Source organism: Heterodontus francisci, unplaced genomic scaffold (assembly GCF_036365525.1).
Source record: "Heterodontus francisci isolate sHetFra1 unplaced genomic scaffold, sHetFra1.hap1 HAP1_SCAFFOLD_737, whole genome shotgun sequence".
Lineage (NCBI taxonomy): Eukaryota > Metazoa > Chordata > Chondrichthyes > Heterodontiformes > Heterodontidae > Heterodontus > Heterodontus francisci.
In genome coordinates, this window is record NW_027140112.1 from 370,235 (window position 1) to 379,830 (window position 9,596).

At 42.7% G+C, this 9,596-nt stretch overlaps 1 non-coding gene across 1 annotated transcript; it reads right to left on the reverse strand.

The window, feature by feature from the left end:
* Positions 1-6,729: 6,729 nt before the first annotated feature.
* trnam-cau (transfer RNA methionine (anticodon CAU)) lies at positions 6,730-6,824 on the reverse strand. Its single transcript has 2 exons — positions 6,787-6,824; positions 6,730-6,765 (listed from the first exon to the last, which is right to left on the reverse strand). It is a non-coding gene; the product is annotated as a tRNA-Met (tRNA).
* Positions 6,825-9,596: the final 2,772 nt, after the last annotated feature.

Genomic DNA, 9,596 nt, shown 5'->3' on the forward strand with positions numbered 1-9,596 from the left:
ACTTTATGCACTTCAGAATATTCAGAATTATACATAAATATTGAATCTTAATTTCCACATTGATAAACATTGGATTGAATATGATGCAGCTATAAAGCAGTGTCATTGAGCAGCACGAAAGGAAATTAGCATTAAATTAAGTTAAAACTACAATTATCTATCACTGTGTAGTGTGAGGGCACTTCATGATGGAATGGTCTCTGCTCAAGACAAATTATTAACGAGAACATCCCCTCTTGCATTATTTAACTCTGCTAATATTCCCTGTTGTATTTTCAGATAAAGCTGCACCATGAAACATTTTGATGTCTTGAAAATGTGCAACCTCCTCATGTAGCAACTGAACACTCATTCCCCAAGTGATCAGGCGGGATACTCACCACTGAACTAATAAGAAAAAAAACCCACAACCCACACTTGTACACTTGTGCATTCCATACCGAAGCATCAGGACAAGTATCGCACTGTTACCAGACCTGGGTTCATCCAGCAGACCCAGAGGAAGGATCTTTATTCCAGACAGTCACTGAGGAGAGAGAAACAAAGAGAGAAAAGGAGAAAGAGAATGACAGAGAGATCAATAGAGTCTGGAGTAGATGCTGAAAGGAACAGATTCACAATTCCGTATTTTACTTCATTGAGATTGACGGACAGAAAGCAAGAAAAGACACAAAGATGTACATTTAAACAGCGCCTTTCACGTCATCAGGATCTCACAAAGCACTTTACAGTCAATAAAGTACTTTTGAAGTGTGGTTTCTTCTGTAATCTCATGACAGAGAGAGACAGAGTGTTCGACAAAAATACTGATTCAGCAGATGCCAAAATATGATCTTAAGAATTACATCTCAATATGGAAACTTTATTTCCAGGTCTGTAAAAATCATATTGTTTGTTTGATTCCGGTTCAGTAAAAGTAAACCTGAAGCAGAGTGAATAAATTCGCCTCTAATCCCTGATGAAATAGGGACAAAGCTTCCCAAATTCTATCAGGTCACCTTCCAGCCTTCTCTATTCTCGAGGTTTTCCTGTTTGCTTTAACCTCTCCGTTCTGGTAAAAGTTGTGAGTGAACATTTATTTTCCTGTTTTCAATTCTGGGTACTACCTGTGTGGAGTTTGCAAGTTCTCCCTGTGTCTGTGCGGGTTTCCTCCGGGTGCTCCGGTTTTCTCCCGCATGCCAAAGGTGTGCAGGTTGATAGGTCAATTGGCCAGTATAAATTGCCCCGAGTATAGGTATGGAAATATAGGGACAGGTAGAGATGTGGTAGGAATATGGAAGTCGTGTAGGATTAGTATAAATGGGTGGTTGATGGTCAGCACAGACTTGGTGGGCCGAAGGGCCTGTTTCAGTGCTGTATCTCTAAACTAAACAAAGTCTCCACTCAAGAAAATGCAGAAAGAGACAAACTCATCTTGTATTATTTTTACTCTGCTATTTTCCTCTGCAACATGTTAAAATAACGCCATACAACTGAAATAAATCAAGTTTGTGAAGGTAAAAATCCAGCCACCTCCTCGGGGAATTGAACCACATTGACACACATAGAGTGAAACACACAGATATGTACACCGAGAGTGAGGGAGGCCTGAAGAGAGACAGACAGCCGGAAAGAAAGAGTGTCTCCAATTTGGCAGATTTTTGTTCCATTTCTAAAGGTACATTTTGAAATGCAAATTAGTAAATCCTGGAGGGATTGAAAGGTGCAGGATTTTATTACCTGTAATTGATGATTGCTTCTGTCGGGACCTGGTTAAACTTTGACATCATCAGAAAGGTAGACAGCAGGACACGAGCACTCACACACAATTCACAACAGATTGTTAAGTTTGTCATCTTAACCACTCGGCTATAACTGCATGCAATAAAGTATTGTGCCTGGTAAATGGAGTTCGGTCATAAAAGCAGCAGGAAAGTTAAAAATAAACTCGCAGAATTTGGGATGAAACTTAGCACAAAAGCAGAAATATGGTTGTTGTTGGAAATCTAAAATAACAGCAGAAAGTGCTGGAAATACTCAGCAGGTTCGCCAGCATCTGCGGAGTGAGAAACAGAGTTAATGTTTCAGGTCAGTGATCTTTCAGCAGATCTCGATGTCGACTCTTCTTCTGCCAATCTTCCTCAATCTGTACTCTCTGGTTTCAATCCTTCAGCCAATAGAAACAGTTCCTCTTTAATTCTTGGATCTAAACCCTTCATTTAAGCATTCGATCAATTCTCCTCTCTCCTTCTGTGCTCGACGATGAACAACCCCAGCTTCTCCAGTCTATCCACATATCTGGAATCTCATTCCTGAATTATAATTTGTGCTACTTCGGCCATGCATTTAGCAGAGCAGGCTGCACAGTTAAAACTGGAAAAATGCCTTAATGTATCAAGCACATGTAGAAGACAGAAGAAAGGCCTTTCACAGAGTTAAGTACAAATGAGAGGCCGCTCCCCCATCCAGTTCATCCTTCCTTATGATTTCCGATCACAGTCCCTAACTTTCCACGGAATGACACCAAAGTGTTGTCCCCACTCAGATACCCCAGCCCATTCCAGGTTATCTGTGAAGATGTGCTCTCTGACATCAAAAAAACAAAAAAGAATTTGCATTTATATAGCATCTTGCATCACCTCAGTCCGTCGCAAGGAACTTTTTAGCCAATCACATGCTATTTAAAAAGTGTATTCACTGCTCCACAGTGTGCATGAGGTGCACAGTGGCACAGTGGTTAGCACTACAGCCTCACAGCTCCAGGGACCCGGTTTCAATTATGGGTATTGCCTGTGTGGAGTTTGCAAGTTCTCCCTGTATCTGCGTGCATTTCCTCTGCGTGCTCCGGTTTCTTCCCACAGCGCCAAAGACCTGCAGGTCATTATAAATTGCTCCTCATGTCGGGAATAAGGGATTACTGTAGGGTAAGTATAAATGGGTGGTTATTGGTTGGCACAGACTCGGTGGGCTGAAGGGTCTGTTTCAGTGCTGTATCTCGAAATTAATGATTTCTTGAAGATTGAAGATGTCAAAAGCCAAAGCATTTGATGTTTTCAACACGGCTGAAAGAGCCAGAATGTCATGAGCTTGGAATCATTTTTAGATGATTTAAAGATGACTTTGAAAAAAATCACCTCGTGCTAATTTAAAATAACAGTTTAACATTCTGGTTATGCTCCCCAGGTTGATTTCAGTGCAGTTTTTCCATAATAAAAGCAAAATACTGTGGATGCTGGAAATCTGAAACAAAAACAAGAAATGCTGGAATCACTCAGCGGGTCTGGTTGCATCTGTGGAAAGACAAGCAGAGTTAACGTTTCGGGTCAGTGACCCTTCTTCGGAACTGTGCAGAAAGTCTCCCTCAACGTTGAACATTACAGCTGATTTCTGTTCAAATTTGTGAGCGATTATTAAAGGATCATTCCATGATACCTCGGTTAATAACAGCAAGTCTAAGCTGTATGTCACACATGAAAACAGTTACATCAATTATTCACTCATTCCCAACGCCACAGTCAGTGAGACCGGGACAAGCAGCAATATTCTAAACCCACACTCTCCAATCACCCACTGTCAACAGAAAACAACAAATCAATCAGAGGGTTACTGTACATGCGTGGGACACGGGACACGACAGCCCGGGCCAAACCTCCTCATACTCTGAGCACAATGAAAGAGTTACAAACAATAGTAACAACTTTCAAAATCGTTCCCATGTAAAATGTCTTCATGTTATTTAAAAGCTGACTGTTCTGAAAGTGAGCACCATGGGATTTGTGTTTTTCGTGTTTTTCTGTTAGGTTTGCAATTCACTTTGTGTTGGATATTGAAGAGAATCTCATATCAAAATGAGGACACAACGTAGGTAAACAATAAATCCCAGAACAATTCCTCAGTAAAATGGATTGCAACCTTTGGAAGGAGGTGCAGTTACAAAGTGGAAGATGGGAATGATGTTGTTGATGATTGAGTGGAATGTATTGAATCCTTGGGCTTTTGCTGATCAATTTCCTTTTACACCATGGAACACAAAAAAAGCTGAGGCACCAGGAGGAAACCAACAGTTATCTCACTTTAATGAGAGATATGGCAACGCTGCCATGGGTTGCCCAGTTACCTCAGTCAATAGAGCATGAAATTCTTAATTCCATGGTTATGGGTTGGAGCTCCATGTTCACTGTGATTGTTTTAAACTTTGCTGCTCCTTTCACGGGCGAACCCCAGCTCTCCATTCCTCCACCACTGTCACCCGCGCTCAAACTGTGTCTTTCTCCAGCACGCTGTTGTGAATATCACAATTCCTGATTTACAAGTGAAAACTGTCGTCCGAATCACTGGACATGTGAGAGAGAAGTTTGTAGATGCAGCCTAATGTACAGCGAATGATAATACTTTAAAAGTGGGAAGTTCCATTGCAGCATTTGGACAAAAAGAAACTGCTCAGAGTAACAGAATGAGAATGGTCACTTCCTGGGGAACAAATAGCATCGGATCCACGTCTAAAAGGATTCCAATGACAATCATCGGATTCATTAGACTCAGGGAGAAAAACTCGGAAACTCATCCTGAACGTCATTTACATGCAGATGAGCTGTGAGGAAAGATTGGATTAGGCTGAGTTTGTATTCCTTGGGACAGAGGAAGTTAAGGGGAGATGTAATGGAGGTGTATAAAATAATGAGGGACCTGTTTCTCAATAGACAGGCCAGAATGAGGTTTTCATTGCTGAAGCCACATTTAGCGCTGTCAGTAGAAGAAAAACAATCAAGACAGAAAGAGAGTCATGATAGGGGTAAAGTGGGAGAAAGAAGTCTGAAGTTGAACCAGAAGGTGAGAGTGAAGATTCATCATCACAAGTGGTTGAAGTGGTGACCAGGAAGAGTTGTGGAAGATGTGGTCCTCGCACATATTTATTCAAGATGTTTGGTAGTGGAAAAGTTAAGTTTGTACATATAGTTCATTTTTTACCTTCAGAGGTTCACAAAAAAAGAAGGAAGTTGGAAAGAATCAAATGAGTCGAATAAATCAGATAATTTGGTTCCGAGTTGAGCACCAATAGTTACTCAATCACAAATCATGCCAGAATCTTGCGCAAGAAAATGTTTGAGTTCAGATCCAAGGCAGAGTTGGAGAGACATGTCTGATGAAATGGAAATTTCAAATGCAGCTCAAGGTCAAAATCAGCCTCTGTTGGAGAAACCTCTCCTCAGACTCAGTCCAAGATGGGTCAAGGTCTTTCCACAAGTTCTGGATGTTTGAGTCAGGATAGAAGGTGGCATAGAATTGGGGAGTGGCAAATGTGACACCCTTATTCAAGAAATGTGTAAGGTCAGTCCGAGCAATTAAATGCCAGTTGGTTTAACGTCAGTGGTGGGTACGATTTCAGAAACAATAGTCAGGGAAAATATCAATTTACAAGTAGAGATGTTCAAGTTAATTAAGGATAACCAGAAGGGATTTGTAAAAGACAGATCATGCATGACTAATTGAATTGATTTTTTTGTTGAAGTTAAGGAGAAGTTTGATGAAGGGAGTGTGTTGAATGTTGTTTATATGGATTTTAACAAAATATTTAATAAGGTACCACAGAAAAGGCTTGTTAACAAAATTGTGACTTGTGGAATAGGAGGGTCAGTGTCCATTTGAAGAAGTTATTGGCTTAAGGACTGAAAACAACGAGTCAATGAAAGTGGTTGTTTTTCAGACTGGAGAATGGTAGATAGTGATGTTCCCCAAGATAGCAGAATTTCAAAATTTGCTGACGACAACAAACTTGGAGCTGCAGCAACCAGTGAGCATAATATGAACAGCCAACAACAGGACATAGAAAGGGTAGTCGAACGAACAGAATGTTTGCAGATTGAATTTTATACTGACAAGTGTGAAGTGATGCATTTTGACAGAGGGATTAAGGAGAGGCAATGTAGATGTAATAGCATAGTTCTAACGAATGTGCTGGAACAGAGTGACCTGGGGGTGCAGGTGCATCGATCTTTGAAGGTGGCAAGATATATTGAGAGAATAGTTAGTTAAGCATAAGGAATCTTAGGCTTCATAAATAGAAGTAGTCAGTACAATTTTGGTGAACCTCTTTAAAGCTCTGGTTAGCAGCAACTCTGTCCTGTTCTTGTCAGCACATTTCAGGAACGATATGAGCGTCCTTGAGAGGGTGCAGAGGAGATTTAGCAGATGGGTTCCTGGGATGGAGCATTTTAGTTACAAGGTTAGGTTGGCAGAGCTGGGCTTGTTCTCCTTAGAACAAAAGAGATTGAGGGGAGATTTAATAGAAGTGTACCAGATTATGACAGGCTTGGATAAGTTAGACAAGGGAAACGGCACAAGGAGTAGTGACCAAAAATTGCCAGTTCTGTGGGAAAAAAAAGGATGTGGGTGAATATGAGGAAGCACTGTTTTTGTATCTCAAGTGATAATGACCTGGAACTCACTGCCCACAAGGGTGGTGGAAGCAGAAATGATAAATGCCTTCAGGAGGAATTCTGAGAAAAGCAGGCTTGCAGGACTATGGGCATCGAGCCTGACTGCGTTGCTCTGTGCAGAGCTGGCATGGACCGAGTTGTCTCCTTCTCTGCTGGAAATGACTATGAAGTTTTGCAGGGCTCTCACCGCACGTGGCTCCTGTTGCTTTCATGTCACCTCATCGTTGTTTTCGATCCCTTCTTCTGGCCAGTTCGGACGAACTTTTCTGCACTGTCAAGCTGTTTCTCATTGCACCCCGTTTCTAAAATTCAGTGCTCCACGTGAGGCTTGAACTCACAACCTCGACATAGTTCATTAATTACACTGCTGTATGAGTACCACACGCTAACCGATTGCGCCACTGAAGCCACAACACACCGCATATAGTATGGGGAGCTGCAGGCAAGTTAGCCGAACATCAGTCATCTGGAAAATGTTCCAATCTATGATAAAGGAAGTATTAACAAGCACTTAGAAAATCATTGTCTGATCAAACAAAGTTTTTACCGAATGGAAATCTTGAATGACAAATTTATTCCAGAATTCTGAGGATGTAACTGAAAGGGCAGACAAAGGGGAACCAGGAATGTAGTATAATTGGATTTCCAAAAGGCATTCGGTAAGATACCATCGAAGATTAATATACTAGATAAAGGCTCATGGAATTGAAGTAATATATTAGCATGCAGGGATGACTTAGAGGTTAACGGACAGAAAGCAACGAGTAGGGATAAATGGAGAATTTTCAAGATATCAGACCGTAACTCGTGGAGTGCCTCAAGGATCAGTGCTGGGGCCACAGCTATGTCCAATACCGAGAGTGTGGTGGAAGCAGATTCGGTCCTGGGTTGAAGAGAAGATTGGTCCTTATCATCATTGATGCCAGCCTTTAGATAATTCCATTAAATCCACGTGCTATCAAGAGACGGGTGAAGGCAGTGAATTTCCAAAACACGATGGGCCCTGACACAATTCCAACTGTCATACTGAAGATCTGTGCTCTCGAACCAGCTGTGTCCTCAGAGAAGTTGTTTCAGTACAATTGCAAAACGCACATCTTCCTGACAATGCGAAATTTGCCCAGCTATGTCCTGTCTACAAAAATCGGGAAAAGTCCAATCCACCCATTAACTACCCCATCAGTCTACTCCCAATCATCAGCAAAGTTGTGGAAGGTATCGTTGACAGTGCAATCAATAAACACTTACTCAGTAACACATCGTTGACCTATGCTCAGTTTGGATTCCACCAGGGGCACGCAATTCCAGACTTCATTACAACCTTGGCCAAACATGGAAAATAGAGTTGTATTGGAGAGATGACAGTGTCTGCCTTTGACATCAAGGTAACATTAGACCCTGTATGGTATCAAGGAGCCCGAGCAAAACTGGAGGCAATGGGAAAGAGAGGGGAAACGCTCCACGAGATGAAGTCATACCTAACACAAAGGTATGTCCCAGGGGGAGTGTTTGCTAGAGTGGTTGGGGAGGGTTAAACTAAAATGGCAGGGGAATGGGAAACTTTGCAAGGAGTCAGAGGAAGGGTGATCAAGGACAAGAACCAAAGGGGAATAAGAAAAGTGATAGGCAGAGAAATCAAGGGCCTGAATCAAACAGGGCCACAGTGAAAAACAGTGGGAAGGAGACAAGTAATGTCAAAAAGAGAAGCCTTAGGCTTTGCAACTTAACGTGTGGAGTATTAATAATCTTCTTCTTTGGCCTCCTTGTCTCGAGAGACAATGGGTAAGCGCCTGGAGGTGGTCAGTGCTTTGTGGAGCAGCGCCTGGAGTGGCTATAAAGGCCAATTCGAGAGTGACAGACACTTCCACATGTGCTGCAGATAAAGTTGGTTGTCAGGGCTGTTATGCAGTTGGCTCTCCCCTTGCATTTCTGTCTTTTTTCCTGCCAACTGCTAAGTTTCTTCGACTCACCACGCTTTAGCCCCGCATTTATGGCTGCCCGCCAGCTTTAACGATCACTGGCAACTGACTCCCACGACTTGTGATCAATGTCACAGGACTTCATGTCGCGTTTGCAGACATCTTTAAAGGGGAGACATGGACGGCTGGTACCAGTGATGGGCTCGCTGCACAATGTGTCCTTGGGGATCCTGCCATATTCCATGCAGCTCACATGGCCAAGCCATCTCAAGCACCGCTGGCTCAATAGGGTGCATAAGTTGGGGATGTTGGCGGCCTCGAGGACTTCTGTGTTGGAGATACGATCTTGCCACCTGATGCCAAGGATTCTCCAGAGGCAGCGAAGATGGAATGAATTGAAACATCGCTCTTGGCTGACATACATTGTCCAGGCCTCGTTGCTGTAGAACAAGGTACTGAGGACACTGAAATAAAAGCAAAATACTGCGGATGCTGGAAATCTGAGTTCCGAAGAAGGGTCACTGACCCGAAACGTTAACTCTGCTTCTCTTTCCACAGATGCTGCCAGACCTGCTGAGTGAATCCAGCATTTCTTGTTTTTGTTACTGAGGACACTGGCTTGATACACTCGGACCTTTGTGTTCTGTGTCAGTGCGCCATTTTCCCACACTCTCTTGGCCAGTCTGGACATAGCAGTGGAAGCCTTTCCCGTGCATTTGTTGATTTCTGCATCGAAAGATAGGTTACTGGTGATAGTTGAGACTAGGTAGCTGAACTCTTGAACCACTTCCGGAGAATGGTCGCCGATATTGATGGATGAAGCATTTCTGATGAGCTGTCCCATGATGTTCATTTTCTTGAGGCTGATTGTTCGGCCAAATTTGTTTTAGGCAGCCGCAAACCTGTCGATGAGACTCTGCAGACACTCTTCAGTGTGAGATGTTAATGCAGCACTGTCAGCAAAGAGGAGTTCCCTGATGAGGAATTTCCGTACTTTGGTCTTCACTCTTAGACGGGAAAGGTTGAACAACCTGCCACCTGATCTTGTGTGGAGGAAAATTCCTTCCACTGAAGACTTGAATGCATGTGAGAGCAGCAGGGAGAAGAAGATCCCAAACAGCGTGGGTGCAAGAACACATTCCTGTTTCACGCCGCTCGGGATAGGTAAGGAGTCTGATGAGGTGCTGCTATACTGGATTGTGCCTTTCATATTGTCATGGAATGAGGTGATGATACTTAGTAGCTCTGGTGGACATCTGAT